A 19538-nucleotide genomic window follows, 5' to 3' on the forward strand; every position below is an offset into this window, starting at 1 on the left:
GAGGGAAAAAAAAACCAACTACTAAAAAATAATATATATTGTAAAGCAAATATGAGTAAACTGTCGAAGCGGACAAACCGCCCAACTCGGGTGCAGGCACAGTCCAGTTGTTCACAGAATAAATGAACAACTGGACTGTGCCTGCACCCGAGTTGGGCGGTTTGTCCGCTTCGACAGTTTAGATTTCAATTTCGTAATTCATTCTTCACTATCTACTATTATTTCTTACTTCTCACTTTTCACAATATCACATTTCATTGCACACAATCGATTTCTATATATATATATTTCGCGAAGAGCAGACCCTCGTTTCTTACCCAAAGGTGCAGGACTTTTCACAAGTGAGGATCGAACTCGTTCAACATTCTCTGGTGTCCGGACAGTCCAGACGTCGCTCGGAGGTTTTATTTAGGTCACAGAATCGGTTTTTACAAAAATGTTTACCCATGGCTCGAAGGCACCGGCATTTTCGGCTCTAATTTAAAATGATTTTTTTTAAATCACAAATAGTTGTAACGTACGACTGATTGGTCAAAAACGAGTTATAAATAAAAACGCACCGACACTAAACCTTCCTTTTTCTACTTTCCGATGCCGTGTTCGGTTTCTCTTCCTCCCTTGTTTGGTTCCAGAGTAACCAAAATGTGGCAGGTTTCTTTGCTCAAGTACAAGGCCTCGATATAATTTTACCTTCCCAGTTTTCTGACCACTAATTCTGACAATATCGAAGCAGGAATATTTTGCAATATTTTTCAAGAGGGTCCTATCGATTTCTAACAATTTCTTCTTTGACAACATTTTTTTTACAAGTAACGATTTCTGAGTTACAACTAATCGAAGAAAGTGCATGTGCCATTTACAAAAGTCAATCTTGTGTCGATCTGGTCTCTCCGTCCTAGCTAAACAAATGACATGTGCCAAGTTTCAATCAAATCGGAGTATGTGAAGTCAGATTACTTGTTACCTGTTATTAGAATTGCTTCATTATCTAATACATATTTATTCCATAGATGCTGTTTGACATTTTCCAAACTTAGACACTCATACCTACCCTCAATTTTCCTGAGTCAATCTGCAATATAAAACCGTGAAGAGAATGCGATATATTTCGGTTTGAAAAAATGGGTCTCCATATCAAACACGAACCGCACACGTACAGAACAAAAAGTTTCGGTCAACTTCCGCACTCTCCGGGCCTAACCAGACACGGACATGCATACATGCTCGCCGAAGCACCGTAAATCGTTTTGCTACTCAAGTTTCTGCTCAACTTCCTTCCTTCGCTTCGGCTTCCATAGGTACAGGCACAACACACACTTACCTTTCGCTTGGTCGCTTGCATGACAATCTGAAATGAAAGACGGGAAATATGCGATCAGCAGGTGAAAAATCACGTCGGCAAAACTCGTGTCGTACAAATATTTAACAATAAAAAAAATTAAATAAGGAAGCGCCGAATGTTCGAGTTCGGAAAGTTTTTCCCCTTTTTCCGTTGACCCAACGGTTTGCCCAAGGATTTCCGCGGGCGATAGACGGTACCGCCGTTGAGTAATCAACCAATTTCGTGCCAAGTTACCATAATGAATAATGTAGTCAAATTTTGACCAGTTTTCCCACCCGAATCCAAGATAAGCCTGCACCAAAAGCAATCTGAAACACCAACACCAATGACTGGAATAGCAACCAAACACACCGAACATTGACTAGCAGCAGAGGCTACAATTAGCAAATGATCCCTTTTCGAAGAATATTCCTCCAGCGGCAGTTGGGAACGACTTTGGATAAACACGCAATCAAACTGATACTTGTGCAAAGCAGCAGCTACGGCAGCAACGCCGAAAGTCAACACCAAGAACTAGCATTGGCATAACAATTGAGGACAAACGAGAGAAAATTTGGAACGTGATTCCTATCGAGATTGAACGAATTTGTTTGTTTTACGACAACCGCCCCTTCCCCAACCCGGTGGTTTTTGCGGGTAGATTCGTGTCTTGTGGTAATTCGACTAAGATTCTGGCACGGATGGGACGTTGTCGAAAGCTGGCGGCAAGTCTTTAATAGTGAAACAAGTGGGAACTAGTTTCCCACGAATAGTTGCGTCGAGATTCAGTAGTCCGCTCATTCTCTCCGTGCCAAAACGTCACTTAAACGACCCACACTCGTCCTCAGTCAATTTTCCGCCCATAACACTAATGTCTGTGTTAAACCGACGGACGGATTCCTCTTCCTCAACAAACTATCTCCTGAACTGTGCTGTGCTCAAGAGAACCATGATTATCGCAGCCCAGAAACTTTTAACCCAACAACGTCCTTCCTTCCGGACCGTAGATGCTGATGCTAGGGAACTATGCGGCGGATTTATAGGTAATTTTCCCGAGCAAGCAAGTGTACTCCTATCTACGGATGCGGTAGGTGTGGTTCTTCCTTCTGCTAGCCGAACTGTGATACCCGAGTAAGTCACACCCGGTGACGAAACCGGTGTGTGCAGCGGTGCGGTAAAATGTCCCAACTGTACCATCGCCATCAGTCATCATTGCTGACTGTGACGAGACGAGCGAAAGGTGCAAACTCCGCTCGCATCATCCTTGAATCACTTGCACGTGGAGCTAGCTATCTGGCATGACAAATGGCACGGAGGTCTCTGGAGCTTTGACGTGAGACACGATTTGGTTTTCAATATGGGGGATGTGCAGCACAAATATGAAATATGAAGATGTTGTAATACAAAAAAAAAGGTTTGCAAACCGCATTAAATTTACGTCTGCCTAGCGATTTATGTTGAACCGTCAAGTCGGGGGTAGCAGTTCAACATGAACTGCTACGCACTGATGAGTCTAATACGAAAAAGTAAAATGGTTATGTGCACGTAGCATAAATTAGGGGGTACAATCTTTTGCCCCTTAAACTTACCATGTTCTAAATTGGAATTAAAAATAAGTCAATAAGTAAAACTTACTTCAGCAATACTGATCCCCGGAATGCGATTCCGGAAGTACCGGAAATAAGAATTAAAATCTCCACAACGGAGCTCACTCACTCGAACGATTTTTACAAACAAAAGGCCCAAATAACAAGTATTGCGGAACTACAGGAAGAAGTGTGTGTCGATTGTTCTCAATTGAACTTTGGAAATCCTAATACTAAATTTTATTCGGTGTCTTAGGTTTTAATGAAATATTATGATATCAAAATCGAACAATTTCAATACCAAAAACTGAGGCATTTAAATTAGACTTACACTCTGTGGGGTTCGATACCGCCATAAAGAAAAAGAAACCTTTTACGTAGTTATTTTATGCGCAGTTCGCCCACGCGGGCAATGACTTTTATCTACGAATTCCGCTGCTCAATGTGTGTATTCACGTATAGACAAAGCACCTTCACAAAACAAAAATCAAAATCAGAAAATGTTTTTTATAACTTCTGTTAGAAATCATAGAAACGTCACATAGAGGGGTTTAAAACCCAACAAAAACATGCAACATTTTTTGTCAAGAATCAACTCCTGAGTCTCCACACCAAAAAACGGCATGTCTCACTTTTAGTAATCATATCTTAGAAATGACTCGATATTTTTACATAAAAATAACACTGTAGCAGATTAATAACCACAGAAAAATTTGCAAATTAGACCACCTATAGTTCATCCACGCTTAAATCTAACAGAATAAAAATATGATATGGCAAGATATGATTGATATGTGAAAGGTATTATTACACAATAAGTTGGTTTAAAACAAGGGTTTAACTTATTCTTTTTGTTTTGATATACACTGGGGTCTATTTTTACGCGTTTTTTTTTGTCGTGAATACGACTTACTTTACTATGGAGCGCCTTTTCAAAATTTACCCTGTACAAGAATGGGCAGAACAATATCGCGAATATCTCTTGATGTACTTAATTCAACAACATATTTTTTCCTCCAAGCTATTGGAAATATGATCAGGAATTTGTGGTAAAATTTTCAACAGCAGAAATAAACATAAAAAACTGAAGAACAAAGATTTCTAAAACTTTTAGAAATAATGAGGGAAAATCATCACGCTTGCTTGCCTTTTTCGCACGCGGACGACGGTTTTGAGGTAGTCAGGCACATATCAGTTCCGATTATCTACTGGACAAGTGAAAAAGGTAAACTTTTTGAATTAAAATCGTTCATTTCTTATATTGCTACAGACGGAACTGGATGTCGAGGTGAGGTCACTGAGAACAAGCATCCAAGCTAGTACAAACTTTTTCAAAAAAAGCTGTGTGTACAAGTAAAAATCTATTAAAAATCACCGTTGCGCACGACTTTGCACGCATGAATTACCATTGTATGAAAGCTCGAACGCAAGAGCCCATAAGGGATTACTGGGCTGCTCGAAGCGCCTCTACAGGAGAATTGCTACTTGGTGATTGCTTTTTAAACACCGGAAAAGTTCTTATACAAATTGAAATCTCTACTTGTCTGTTCCCTGTGGTGAGGTTCTCCCACCAACATCAGTAAGATCGAACTAAGTACAAAGCCTGAAACTCAAAGTCTCATTTGGACTTCGGTCGTCAGGAGGAGCAGTCGGCAATGAAATCAGACCTTTTGCGTGGTACAAAGCCTCAAACGCTCAGGTCACAGTGCCGGTTTCCCTTCATAGAAGATCGATCGCATCATCCTGCTGCTGGTCGTTTGTATTGGAGCAAAATACAACGAAAAATGAACGAAAAAAATAAAAAAATCAGCCATTCTTATGGTTCCATCAAAATTCTGTATATTGCTATTTAAAACCATAATTGTATTCCGAAAGAATTATGCGAAATAAATTTTTATTTTTTAGTTTGAAAAATAAACTAGTAAAAAAAACCCGAATCCAATGAAACTCATTTTAAAGAAAGATTTGATCTAATGCTGCAAAAAAGTTTCCTTTTATTCATCTATAAATTCATTTAAAATGAGTTTATTGAAAACGAATCGCGCGCCAACTTGAGCAAATATTGCCAGTTCCGTTTCAAATTCCAATCAAACTTCTAGGCCATGTAAACTTCGTCACAAACAGTCGCATGTATTTTCAATAAAATACAAAATTTCGGTTTAAATTAAATTTAAAATATTTGTTAGAAATGCTTTTTTCATTTAAAAAAGCCAATCTGTCAATGTACGACCAGTTGGTAGAAAACAAACTTACCTATGTTAAGACAATATTTAATCAAAATCAAACATTACGGTTTAGTTAATTGACCTCTTCGGTCCAGAAAAACTTTCTGACCCTATGTGCGTGGTTGGGAATCGAACCCAGGTGGGCTGCGTGAAAGGCATCGATTTACCCATCACGCTATACCCGTCCGCTAAATTTGATTGTTTCTTCAGTGTAGAACTCTTTTCCAATCTTCTTTAGTTATGAATTGAACTAGGACCTTCCACGAAAAACACAAAACTAGAGCATTTCTTTGAAACGACAGGATGTTGTAATAAGTCAGATATAAAATGCTTGATTTATTATTTCAATTCACTTAGAACCTATATTTAAAGACAAGTAACAATGATGCTACATTTCTATAGATGCCGGAGAAATACATATTTTGATCAATTAGACGTCTGGCAAGACACATATCATCTCACCAAATTGAAGCGATTATCGGATTTTCTTCAAATTTTTCAGGGAATGAAAACAACTAATGATTTATGCTGTACAAAACTGATTTTATTCAATTCCGTTTCCCATTCCTAATGCACACACTTTCCGTTTCACTGGACTCTTTAAATGTTGTACAACCGAATTTCCCAGTACTTTTCTTGTTTCACCTAAATTTCCTCCAACCCCAGCTCTGTTTTAATACTTTTAGGATGCTCGCGAAGTTCAGCCTTAAGGCCATCGTCCAAGTACCATGCGCGCGGGTGGTTTTAGGAAATTTTCGATGGAAATTTTGAAAAATTTGCCAAAACCAAAAACATACAGACCTTTGAAATACATTTATCTATCTACAGGGTGAAAATGGCTGGAAAATTCGGAGGATTTTCCGAGTCTTATCAAAAATAGCTCTGAAAAATGAGTGTTTTTGTGATCTTTCACAATTATCTAGAAAAATAAAGCGATGACATAAACTTTTTTTTTCAAATAAACTTTATTATGGATACACAGATTACATTCGGACACATTTTTGGAAAACCTTTTCACGCTTTTCATAGAAAGTCCACGAATTTCAAAAATTTCCACGAAATCGGTTATATGAAATTCGTTAATTTTCCATGAAAATCGTGAAAAGGTTTTCCAAAAATGTTTTCGAATGTGATCCTTGTTGCCAGCATGAGGTTTTTTTGAAAAAAAAAATTTCATTGCATCGAATTATTTTTTCAAATAATTGTGAAAAATTACAAAAAAAGCTCATTTTTTCAGCGCTATTTTTGATAAGACTCGTAAAATCCTTCGAATTTTCCAGTGATTTTCACCCTGTAGATAGATAAAAGTATTTCAAAGGTCTGTATGTTTTTGGTTTTGTCAAATTTTTCGAAATTTTCATCGAAAATTTCCTAAAACCACCCCGCGCGCATGGTACTTGGACGATGGCCTTAATTTTTTTCGAAATTTTTCATTTGGTATAAGTACAGATAAATTTGATTCATATCTTTTGGCACAAAGCGGATCATGCCAAAAACAGAAATAAGAAACTTGCTCTGGAAGTTGATGGAAGTTGAACTTGGCTTAATTTCCATCATCAATCACGATGCAAGACGATTTGGTGAGCAACTTAGTGTATCATGACTGTATCATAGAAACAATAGACAGTAAATATATAAACAGTGCAAGTTTGAAGTTCGATAAATTGCCCACACAAGAACGACCTGAATGGTATATTTTTAGACCGATTTACATCTTAATGGATGCACATGAAAGGAGCGTAGCGATTTACTTACATTTAAAATTCAAAGCATGTAAAGATATGTCATATCATCAACTTCACAGTGAATATAGCTGACTAGCGATAGAGACGCTCAATTTATTTTTACATGTTAGCAGATGTAACTTTGTGTCATCACCGAAGAAATTACGGCATGCTTGATTTGACGTAAAGCGTGAATTTCATTTTTTTTTTCTAAAAATATATGTTTAATCTTTACACCACACTCTATTTGTTTAGTCAAGTGTTTAGTCGTCTGTTAAGTTTTATTCATTCAATTATGGGTAACATTGCGGTGTATCTAATTTTGGTTAATTTAACCGTAAAAGGTGTTACATATTGTAGTCATTTTAGGTTTCGGTACCTCAAGGGTGACTGTTGACTGTTTTAAATTGTTCAACATAATCTGCTAATGCACTGATGAGCTGCGAATGCGAAACGTAAAACAATTAAAAACAGTCATGTGCACTCTAGCACAAACTGGTACCCTATGAGGTACCAACACCTAAATGACGTAAAAAGTGATTTTCTATTTTTCTAGTTCTGTGTGTTGTGAAGAACAAACCCATGGTCAGACTTTGTTTGGCCTTACTGAGAACCACAGGGAATCCAAACAGTGTTAAACTAGTATTCATGAATGGCAGCATCTACCCAGCGGGTGCCAAAACTTATTTAACCATCAAATGTCACCAATCGAAGTGTCTCGTGGTTTATTTTCCTTTTTTTTTAAATCCAGCCTGTCCTGACTATCCACTATCCAAATCCAACGCTAACCCTTTTCATTCTCCCATCCACTCAAAGAGCGCACAGTCTATTATTTTCACCCCAAGAATATGTCAGAATGCCGGACGACATGCCACAACCGTCTTGTGTAGTTTACATCACCAGTAGGACCTGACTTCCCTTCCGGTTTCAGGTCACACATCGTGTGACATCGTCCTGCCACCGCAACATGGGGGTTGTTTGTCTGGGGGGAACGAATAAGCAAAGATAAAGGTAAATTTATTCCACCTTCCAGCTATCATTTTCGTCGGGCAACCAGCTCTGTTCCCTCTTTTGGACACGAACCGTGAAATTCTTCGCTTTTGTTGTCGTTAGTAGTGTTGTTGTACTCGAGCGAATGTGTACTGCATCTTGATGTTTCCCAGAAGCCTTTTTCCTCGCATTTTTGCCCGTTCTAGACGTTGCTGTTTGAAGAAGATGACAGAAAATAGCAACAACAACAACAATCATCACCGTCTCTCTAGCAAGAACGTCAACGGCTCTACGTGATTACGGCTCATACTCACGTGGGAGCCAACGAGAGCCGGTTCCAATCGGGTGGATGGGACTGGAGAGGACTTTCTGGAGTCTTTTGATAAATATTTCCTGTCTCCTGACGACAGGAACGAGGGTTACTGCTTGACGCAAACACACTCGATGGCCTCGTAAATACCATTCTTCTGCCGCTGACAACCGGGTCCTTGTTTGTGTCACACTTGGTCGGAAGTTTGGTGAACCGAATTAAATTTATTTACAGCAACCGTTGTTCTGGAAGATGCGTTCTCTAAATTGTTTCCTCGTATGATACTATTTATATTAGGATCAAAAATTATATTAGTAAATATTTTTATTCCAGCTCGTACAAGTACTCAGATACTTAAAGCTGAGTCTGGGTAATTCCGTTTCAACCTTTTAAATAACTTGGAAATTTAAGAACACTAACCTCTACAGGTACTTAAACGGCTTTTAATTAGTTGCTGTTTACCAAGATTGAATGTTTCAACCTGTTTCAACTCCCAACTTGGCAACCCATCTTCTAGCAATGTGCCACGCTAAACAAAAACGTCCAACTTCAGGTGCAGGCACAGAGACCAGGCGTGCACAAGATCTCCAATGGAAAATAGCACACCTTTCAACAACGGTCGCTAGAAAAATTGTCTGTGCCTGCGGATCTGTTCAACGGAAGAGAGGAAGAAAAACGCACACCTGCCCTCAATGCACACAGAGGGCGTTTGATAGAAGTATGGTGAAGCATGACAAAAATGACAGAATGGCTACAAAAGGTGTCACTTGTGCGATGATAGAGTGTGTGCTTTCGTGCACCTTTACCGGGACTGCGGCACTAATTAAAGCGAACTTCGAGTAAAAACACGAGCCCAGCAAAACAGGCCGCTTCGTGGTTTCGGTGCATCAAGAGCCAATTTGTCCTGGGGGAGGACTCTGTAAGGATGAGAAGCGGTTCACTCGTTTTGTCACCCTGAAGGCGTAAGGTTCATATGTCTAGGTGGTCGTATGGAGAATCTGTTGTGGAGGTTGTTAAACATGAATCCAAAATGAAATCTGATCTTATTAATTTCTCCTAGATTTACGTTTCTGTGGATCTCAAATGATGTTCCTTCCTAAACTAGGACTTGAATACTTAAACTTGGATTTGAGCTTGCACAGTTGAGCCTAGGCTTGAGCGCAAGAACTTGTCATAGGCTTAAGTTCAAGGACATTGACACTTGAACATTGACACTTGGACATTGACACTTGGACATTGACACTTGGACAGGGACACCTGAACAGGGACACTTGCATACTTGGGTAATTGAAATTGAACACTTGGGCACTTAGACTTTAGACTTAGTTTTGGAATTTAACACTAGGTCTTTGAATTGAATAGTTGGGCTTGGGCTAGGGTTTGGGCACTTGGACTTGGACACTTGGAATAGAACACTTGGAGTTGGACACTTGGACTTGGACACTTTGACTTGGACACTTTGACTTGGACACTTTGACTTGGACACTTTGACTTGGACACTTTGACTTGGACACTTTGACTTGGACACTTTGACTTGGACACTTTGACTTGGACACTTTGACTTGGACACTTTGACTTGGACACTTTGACTTGGACACTTTGACTTGGACACTTTGACTTGGACACTTTGACTTGGACACTTTGACTTGGACACTTTGACTTGGACACTTTGACTTGGACACTTTGACTTGGACACTTTGACTTGGACACTTTGACTTGGACACTTTGACTTGGACACTTTGACTTGGACACTTTGACTTGGACACTTTGACTTGGACACTTTGACTTGGACACTTTGACTTGGACACTTTGACTTGGACACTTTGACTTGGACACTTTGACTTGGACACTTTGACTTGGACACTTTGACTTGGACACTTTGACTTGGACACTTTGACTTGGACACTTTGACTTGGACACTTTGACTTGGACACTTTGACTTGGACACTTTGACTTGGACACTTTGACTTGGACACTTTGACTTGGACACTTTGACTTGGACACTTTGACTTGGACACTTTGACTTGGACACTTTGACTTGGACACTTTGACTTGGACACTTTGACTTGGACACTTTGACTTGGACACTTTGACTTGGACACTTTGACTTGGACACTTTGACTTGGACACTTTGACTTGGACACTTTGACTTGGACACTTTGACTTGGACACTTTGACTTGGACACTTTGACTTGGACACTTTGACTTGGACACTTTGACTTGGACACTTTGACTTGGACACTTTGACTTGGACACTTTGACTTGGACACTTTGACTTGGACACTTTGACTTGGACACTTTGACTTGGACACTTTGACTTGGACACTTTGACTTGGACACTTTGACTTGGACACTTTGACTTGGACACTTTGACTTGGACACTTTGACTTGGACACTTTGACTTGGACACTTTGACTTGGACACTTTGACTTGGACACTTTGACTTGGACACTTTGACTTGGACACTTTGACTTGGACACTTTGACTTGGACACTTTGACTTGGACACTTTGACTTGGACACTTTGACTTGGACACTTTGACTTGGACACTTTGACTTGGACACTTTGACTTGGACACTTTGACTTGGACACTTTGACTTGGACACTTTGACTTGGACACTTTGACTTGGACACTTTGACTTGGACTTGGACTTGGACTTGGACTTGGACTTGGACTTGGACTTGGACTTGGACTTGGACTTGGACTTGGACTTGGACTTGGACTTGGACTTGGACTTGGACTTGGACTTGGACTTGGACTTGGACTTGGACTTGGACTTGGACTTGGACTTGGACTTGGACTTGGACATGGGCAATTAGACAATTGGACTAGAACATTTATACCTATATTTATACACTTAAATTGGAACACATGAACTTAGTTTTGAGCACTTGGACTTGGAATAGAACACTTGGGCTTGAGATTGAACATTTTAACTTGAACTTGAACACTTGGATTTTGACTTGGACTGAAAGCTTGGGCATGGACACTGGACTTTTTTTATAAGGAGTGTGTCGAAAATAAGCTATCCACAAATTTTTCTTTCAAATTATGATAAAAATGATATTTTATTCAAACTAACAATTGATCCTTTATTGTACGAGGTTAAACTTGAGCATAATGAAAACCGCATGAAATTTAAGTTATTCCTTCACGATTTTTTGAACTTTTGATCGAACGCTCTTCATCAAATTCCGGACAAGTGTTGCATCGCATTTTTGGACGCTTGTGCCCAATTTTTTTTTTAACTCCTGCATGTTCCCAGCTGCCTTACCAGTCTTCTTGAAGACCCTTTTCATGATTGCCCGGTAGCGTTCGATGGGTCGAAGCTGAGGGAAATTTGGTGGATTGATATTTTTCTCAACGAAATTTATACTCTTTTCCGCAAGCCAATTGAGAGTGGTTTTGGTATAGTGAACCGACGCTAAATCCGACCAAAACAGTGGAGGTGTACTATGCTTCTTATATAAAGGCAGAAATCTCTTCTGGAGACACTCAGATCGATAGATTTCTGCATTTATAGTTCCAGTAGTGTCAAAAATGGTTGACTTCAAACCACAGGAACATATTGCTTGCCATACCAGTACCTTTCGACCGAATTTCTCCACTTGAATCGACCTGTCCACATCGCTCACATCCTCCCCAACGACGACAGTAAAATATTGTGGATCTGGAAGGGTTTTTGAGTCCTCCTTTACATAAGTCTCATCGTCCATCAAAACGCAAGCATCCGGACACTGCAATAGACGCAAATACAATTTCCGGGCCCTTGTTGCTGCTCGCTTCATCTGTTCTACACTTTGTTACGAGATTTTCTGCTTGTTGTAGGTCTTCAGGTGATTTCGCCTCTTGATACGCTGAATCATTCCGACACTCGTTCCTACTTTTTTGGCCAAATCACGTATTGACATTGATTTGTTCTTCATGATTAGTGATACCACTTTCTGGTCCAGTTTCGGGTTGGAAGAACCGGATTTTCTGCCTCTTTCTGGTAGCTCATCCAAAGAATAGTGTTCCCCAAATGTATTAATGATGGTTTTAACACTGACATGATGAATTCCAAACCACTTCGCCAATTTTCGCATAGTAATGCCCTTCTCGCTTAGCCATGTGTCCAGAACCTTAATTTTCACTTCCTTTTCAATACGCGACATTTCGAAAACGCAGAATTTCAACCGCACAAACAAGTAAACAAACGAAAGTTGACAGCCAAACGCACAGCATGCTGTGATCTGAGCATAAAAACCATCACAAATACATGCGTACAACACAAATGTACATGGATAGCTTATTTTCGATACACTTCTTACAAAAATTTTATTCAGACCTATTTGCTTACAAGCTTCACGTGACCTATTGAGTCGATTTTTTGAAAGCAATGTCCATTTTAATACTGGATATCGTAGTCACCCTTTTTATTGGAGGAGAAGAGTTTTCATTTTCATCCAACGAGGATTGAGGAGCATTTTGTTCGTAGATCGTCTTTTCGTTTATAGTCAAATCGTCGGTATTGGTGTTTACAAACGTATGATTATGAATGGTTTCCGTTTTTTTCTTGCTGTTGTTCGTAGTCTTATGTTCGCTGCTAATTGCTGGTTTAATACTGGAAGCGTTTTTGAAGTCGAAGTACTGGGTTCACTGGCTCCAGTTGCTGAACAGTTGCCCTTGTCTTTGGATGAAGATGTCATTCTTCGCTGTTCCAGTGCAAGGTTTACTGTAGTGTGCAGGTTGTTTACAAAACTGACATGTAACCAGTTGATATTCATAGGTAATCAGCGTTTTACACGGATGTGTCCCACCTTGACCACAAATGATGTCAGATGAAATTGCCTTACGTTGTTGCATACGTACCACTCGCACTCCATTCCGGATGCCGGGGAATAAATTCCAGCATACTTCCCTTTCGATGGAAAGAACTTCACCGTACTGCGACATATTTTCCCGAACGAACTTATCGCTGACCTGCAGGGGAAGGCCATGCACGCGTACTTCTATGACATTGTCCACCATAGATTCCACACAGGGATTTTGTATTTAATATTGTTTCACTCAACGGTGTGCACCTCGTTGTTAACCGAAGCGAATGCACGTTTGAACATAATGTAAACATAGCTCGACGCTTTTTTGAATTGAATCTCACTTACATCATTAACGTCTAGATGCATTTGTTCTTCAAGTAAGATTTCAATTTGCAGCGCTATAAATTAATACAAATTGAATTTGGTCATGTAGACCACGTTTCAGGCTTTGTTAAATCGTATTTGCCCATTTCGTACACTCTATTGTTTACAACACTGTATTGTCTTCTGTGTTTCTATCGTCTCGACTGTACGCAATTTTGGACTGTGTCGGATGAGATGCTAGCACGAACTGAGCACACACTTGGACTTGGGCTGGTGGAATAGTGTTCTGCTAAAGCATTAGTATGGCGTCACATATCAAAATAGAAATATTCTATAATCACCTCATTACCACTTTAATTTCATACATCGCTACATTTTTCTTGACCAACTTCAAATCCAACTTAAACCTTCCGGAGTCTTTCATTTTTATGCATTTTCAGTTACCGTTCGATAACCTCTAATCTCGGAACCTAATTGCACTATGCAGTAAAACATAAACTCTAGAATTGAATTGATCGAATTTTTTACATTAATAAAAACCTACCTTCTATTGGCCAAGCCAGCAATAATTGAACCATTGCAAGGATTTAAAAACGGAACAGGAAACGAATCGAGCTCTCATAACTACCGTCACGGGACTGCGCTCGCTTCCACCAAGCAGTGCTCATCTCGTTTGCCCTATCGACCTAAATTGCAATCATTTATTCATTTGTCATCAGATAATGGTTATTTATAGACAATGCTCCATTGGAATTGCTCTGTGTGTGGGAAAATGGGTTCTTTTTTTTCTATCCTATTGGCGCTTTCTATAGCGGTCCATTAAACGCAAACGAGGTGATGCAGTGCGGAAGTGATAACCCATATGTAATTTTCAAAACTGTCTATTTGGTGGAAGGCAGTGCGATAATTCATTTTACAATTTGCGTGCATTAATTGTTATCGACCGTTGATGAATGTGCCCTTGCTCTCCTGACATTCGCATCCACTATGCCGAGGATTCCAGTTATGAACGATTGTAGTTTGTTGCAAACAACTGTGTGCATTAGTCGTGATAAAAAATTTGCTTTGCTGTAGTTGTATCGGGAATCGGAACGAGCATCCCATCCAATTGAGTGTTTTTGAAAATGCAAATAACAAACGATTGTAGAGATGTTGAAACAATTATGACCTTTGTTGATGATGCCTTTTTAATATTACTCATATTCTCAGGAATATTACTGCGTTTTTTTTAACTGCTCATTGAATAGAAACACGAAAAGGGTGTAGCCGGGTTTGCATATAAAAACTGCCCCCAAACAGACAAAAAAATTGAAATGCGCTGTTTGAAAGGGTTTATATTGGAGATGATTTTCCCCAAATTCCAACCCTTTAACTTCCATATCGGTGGAGTGGTTCTTCTGATTTTCATTTTATTTAAATTTTTTAAAAACCAATTGAAAAAAATCAGGAATATTTTAAGAATTTTTCTGATTTGTTTCAGAATTTTTCAAAATGTATTTCATATGAAGAAAATGTTCAAAATTTTCGAATTCTTTTTTATCGCACATACAATTTTGTTACCACTCTAGATTTTACATCAAAAATAAATCATTTATGAGTACATAACGCTGAATTTTTTCAGGTTTTTAAAAAATGTGGACTGGTATAATATACTTTAAAAAAATAAATCACATGGTATTTAGTTCTAAGGGCACGTGATATATGATTCTAGAACTAAATACTGCGTAATGTATTCATAAATGGTTTATTTTTGATATAAAATCTAGAGTGGTACCAAAATTGTAGGTGCGATTTAAAAAATCTGTTTTAATCCACCCAGTGGTGTAATGATGCCTTTCTCATGCATAATATTGTAGTATTCTTTTTTGTCTCTTCGATTTTTGAAAGAAACCAAGGGATTGCTTGTGCATTAACTAGTATAACATACATAATGAAACAGTCCTTTGCTCGCGTAGGTCATCCTTAAGAAAACGAAGTGGGTTTACTATTATATGCTCTTCCGGCACCGGAACCCGAACCGGTATAATCAAAGTCGGTTCGTGCGGCCACCAACTAACATGACGACCAAACTCTAAAAGTTTTTATTCAAATTTTGAACATTTTATACAATTTTTTCATCGCACTCTAAATGACGATTCAACTGTTTGTTATATCCGAAAATATGCAGTAATTTTTGGTAGGACCAATACAATACTCAACACACTTTACCCTATAACTCCGGAACCGGAAGTCGGATTGGGATGAAATTCAGGAATTTCGTATGGGACCATGAGGCCTTTCATTTGAGTCTAAGTTTGTCAAAATCGGTTTAGCCATCTCTGAGAAAACCTACACACACTCACACACACACACACACACACACACACACACACACACACACACACACACATCGCTCAGCTCGATGAAGTATATGACACTTGGCCCTCCTTTTACTATTCGGTTTTTCAAGCGATTGCATAACCTTTCTATATGAGAAAGGCAAAAATTCGAAAATTTTCGTCATTTTTTTCACATGAAATACATTTTGAAAAATTCTGAAAAAAAATCAGAAAGGTTTCCCATAATTTCTAAAATATTCCTGATTTTTTGCTAAAGATGTTTTTGAAAAATTTAAATATAATGAAAATCGTTAAAGTTAAAGGGTTGAAATTTTGGGAAAATCATATCCAATTTATACCCTTTAAATAGCGTAAGTTAAAGGTGTTACATGCGTTACTTTTTTGTGAGCTATGGGTGTTACGAAGCGTTACATGCGTTACTTTTTATAAATTATCACCGTTACAAACGTTACGTTACGTTATGGCCTGACCTTTTAAGAAATCGGAAACAGGAACGAAAAAAAGTTTGAGTAATATTATGGGACTTTTGATCCTGTAGATTACACCGTAAGAAAGAATTTTGGAGAGTTATGTGATGCTCAAAACTCGAAACAGAACAGAGTCAAAACCACATAAAATGGAGGATGAAACCGGAATCGGAATAGTATACTTTTGAAGGACAACCTTAAATCAGATAAAAGCCAGTATTAGCGTTCGTACTATATTTTATAGTTCATTTATACCCGGTTTCCACTTAATTATGGTCCTTCACCAGGTTTCCTCGTACTATTACCTGTACTCAAACGTTTTTTTTTCTGAGAGATATATGTGAGTTTCGTTTTGGAATTTCAGACCACTACTTTCGGAACCTGAATCCAAAACCAGTACAGCCAAAGTAAATGTGTTCGACCATCTACTATTATGACCTATAAATTTAGAATATGTGTTCCGTTCTCTACGAATCGGCTGTGCTACTCTAAGAGCAAATTCAGCAGCTAGAAGTTCTATATGGAAGATCTATAATAGAACAGAAACTGGAACAAACGTATCCCCAGCAAGCCGTTCTAGTTTTATTTATTCGACCAGTTCTTCTGTCAAATTTAAAACTGGTCTACGATGCCGTTCTATTTTTTGTATATTTGAAACACGAGTAAAACACTGCTGGGGCTGCCAGTTTTTCTTGTTAGAAAATCCAGATTTAAATTTTGTAACTGACATAAATTATGCATCTAGAACTAAAACACTACTGAATATGCCCTAAGCAGTGAATTATCATCATTTAAAGTTGGAATGACAATGATCTCAGAACATACGGCCTCATCACGAGTTGTGTAGATTGTTGTGCTCAGTGTTGGGAAAATCATGATCAGGAAAAGTTCATCTCACTATCACTCGTGATAAAATCAGTTCAAGAGATTTTCTAAAAAAAAACTCAGCGATTGAAAAAAATCACTTATTATATTTTTATCAATAAAAAAATCTCTACTGAATATATTCGCAACTGAACCACAACTGAGAACTGATGACTGCAACATTTTCGATGCACGTAGGCTCGTTAATATGAACAAATACATTTTTGTAACATTCCAAATAATGATTAAAGCGACGAGAGGCTATTTTGAATTCATACTGCATGCACTATTTAGATTAAACCCAACAGAACGCTATTTAGCATGAATTTGATTCATAGAAGTAACAGGAGCGCAGTATTGTCAGCAAGTCTCGAACAAACAATAGGCGCAGTGTTTGAATGGTTGCGTTTGAATTGGGGTAGCGGTAGTCTGCGCTCCTGTTACTTCTGCGTACGTCATTCAAGGTTAATGACATGGCATGACTAGCGTATTTTAATCAGCTGCATAACATGCTTTGTGATTGTTTTTATTATCTTTACAGTCTTGATCGCAACACTTGCTGCTTTTATTATTGATGTACTGCCGAATAAATTTCAAACTCATTGATCCACTTATCAACCACCCTACGCACACTGAACATTTTCAGAGAGGTTCAGTTTTTGTTCATTGGCGAATTTATTCATAATGTATTCTGTGAAGGGTTGAGATACAACAACGGCTCTGAAAATTCATTTCCCAACAATCTTCTGTTCGAGGATCGTATCAGATATATTCATTGTGCGAACTTTTTTCTTGAATATCACCGAGCAGAATGTTCGCTAGTGAACTTTATACAGCTGATTTTTTGTCATGCAAGCTAGTTTCAGTGGAAGTCGCGTTGTCGAAAAATTAGTGCTGAACTTTTTTGCAGTAAGCATGATGATTTATTTTTGTCTAAAAATCCCTCGTGAATAATTTCAGTTGCGATTTTCGAAATTTTGATTTGTTTTCCCAACACTGAAACGTAACGTAAAGAAATGTAATACAATGACGATTTCTTGGGCACAGCCACTAATTTTATTTGAATACTGCATAAAGACAGTTCCAGTGGAAACGTTTGAAGTGTCTGTCGAAAACGTCGGTGAAAGGCACACCGAGAAAAAGCTACATTAGTAATGCTAATGACAGACATGTGATATCAGTATCACTGTACACCGTGAAATCACATGTCTGTCACCCTGAATCACGGTGGTATCACACGAGCATCATGATACAATGGTGATTTCCGCACTACGGTCATTTATCGTTGTACTGCGCAAAATCACATCACTGTTTACTGTTACCAGCGCCATTGGCGAGCGATGGTGAGCTCATGAAACAATATTTCCTTCTTCTGAGACTCAAATAATAAACAACCATCGTCATATTTTGAAAAAAAAATCTCGGTAAAATGCTAACAAGCACCATAAAACTTATATACTTTGTAGCATATTTTCAAAAAGCAGTCAAACCAAGAAATATTCATTAATTTGGTGATGTTTTGAAATACAAATAAGGAAAACAATTTATTCATATTTGTACAAGAAATAAGCACTATTGAGTAATTGTTTTCTATTCAATAACAAGTAAGAGTATTGTTGAAATGGATTTAAAAACATAATGATTCATATTTTGAATGCACATGTGGTAATAATAAACGATAAATATCCAATACATGAATAAACCAATTGTGTAATCATCCTGTTTATTGATGACCTATCGAAATTCCATTTATAACATTGGTCCCGTATATTCACTTCTGGAAACACTAAATCTTCTTATTACTTCGTCTTGTGTCATCGGGTTGAATGCCGTTCGATGGAAAGAAAACTGGTTTTTAAATTGTTTAGAAAGAGTCTTATTTTGAATATATGAATAGAGAGAACAGCGAATCATGTCTTTCAGTGTGAGTAAATTGAAGCAGAACACGTACCAAGTTACATATTCAATTTAAGAAATACTTGTAATAGTTTTCAGTATTACTTCATAAATATAGCATAACAACTTTAAACTTCTCAAAATCCTGAATGATTTAAAATTCAAGAAGGTTTTAAATTCAGTTTTATAATAAACATAATCCTTTTTATGAAAATTTCGTGATGAATAAACTGTTACGTTGACAGAATTTTTCTGAAACATGTGTGTGCCGTTTCTGATGGTTACATACTAATAATATCTTTGATTTATTTACTATTTTGAGACTCAATCTTAATAGTTTATGCGCTCTTATTTTTATCGTGAATATGCGAAAGTGCCCCTCCCGAAACGAAGTCCTGGGTACGGACGTGATTATAACCAGACCAAAACAATTATGACAATCGATTGCTGTAGTCTAAATCTTAATCCTCTGGTTAGACTTGTGATGCGGTGTGTGTTGTATTTCGGATGTGTTTCCATAGAGATAATTGGACTATAATTGAATGCAGTGGTGGCCACGTGAAGCGAAACATGCTTAGTTCTTCTAGTCAATTAGGCTGTCTCTTCATATGCATTTCCAAATAATCTGGCAGAGCCGTAGTAAGCACTTCTGGCGCCCGAGGCGAATTCAAAAATAGTTGCTCGCACCAGGC

At 38.2% G+C, this 19538-nt stretch overlaps 1 protein-coding gene across 3 annotated transcripts in view; it reads right to left on the minus strand.

The window, feature by feature from the left end:
• The window catches only part of LOC131436161 (junctional adhesion molecule A-like), a 1299588-nt gene that overhangs the window by 1012131 nt on the left and 267919 nt on the right, over positions 1 to 19538 (minus strand). For all 3 annotated transcript variants that reach the window (XM_058604699.1, XM_058604697.1, XM_058604698.1), the window contains exon 2: positions 1322 to 1348. The gene's annotated coding sequence lies outside the window, so the exon portion shown is untranslated. The remainder of the gene's footprint in view (positions 1 to 1321; positions 1349 to 19538) is intronic.

This window comes from Malaya genurostris, chromosome 3 (assembly GCF_030247185.1).
Source record: "Malaya genurostris strain Urasoe2022 chromosome 3, Malgen_1.1, whole genome shotgun sequence".
NCBI lineage: Eukaryota > Metazoa > Arthropoda > Insecta > Diptera > Culicidae > Malaya > Malaya genurostris.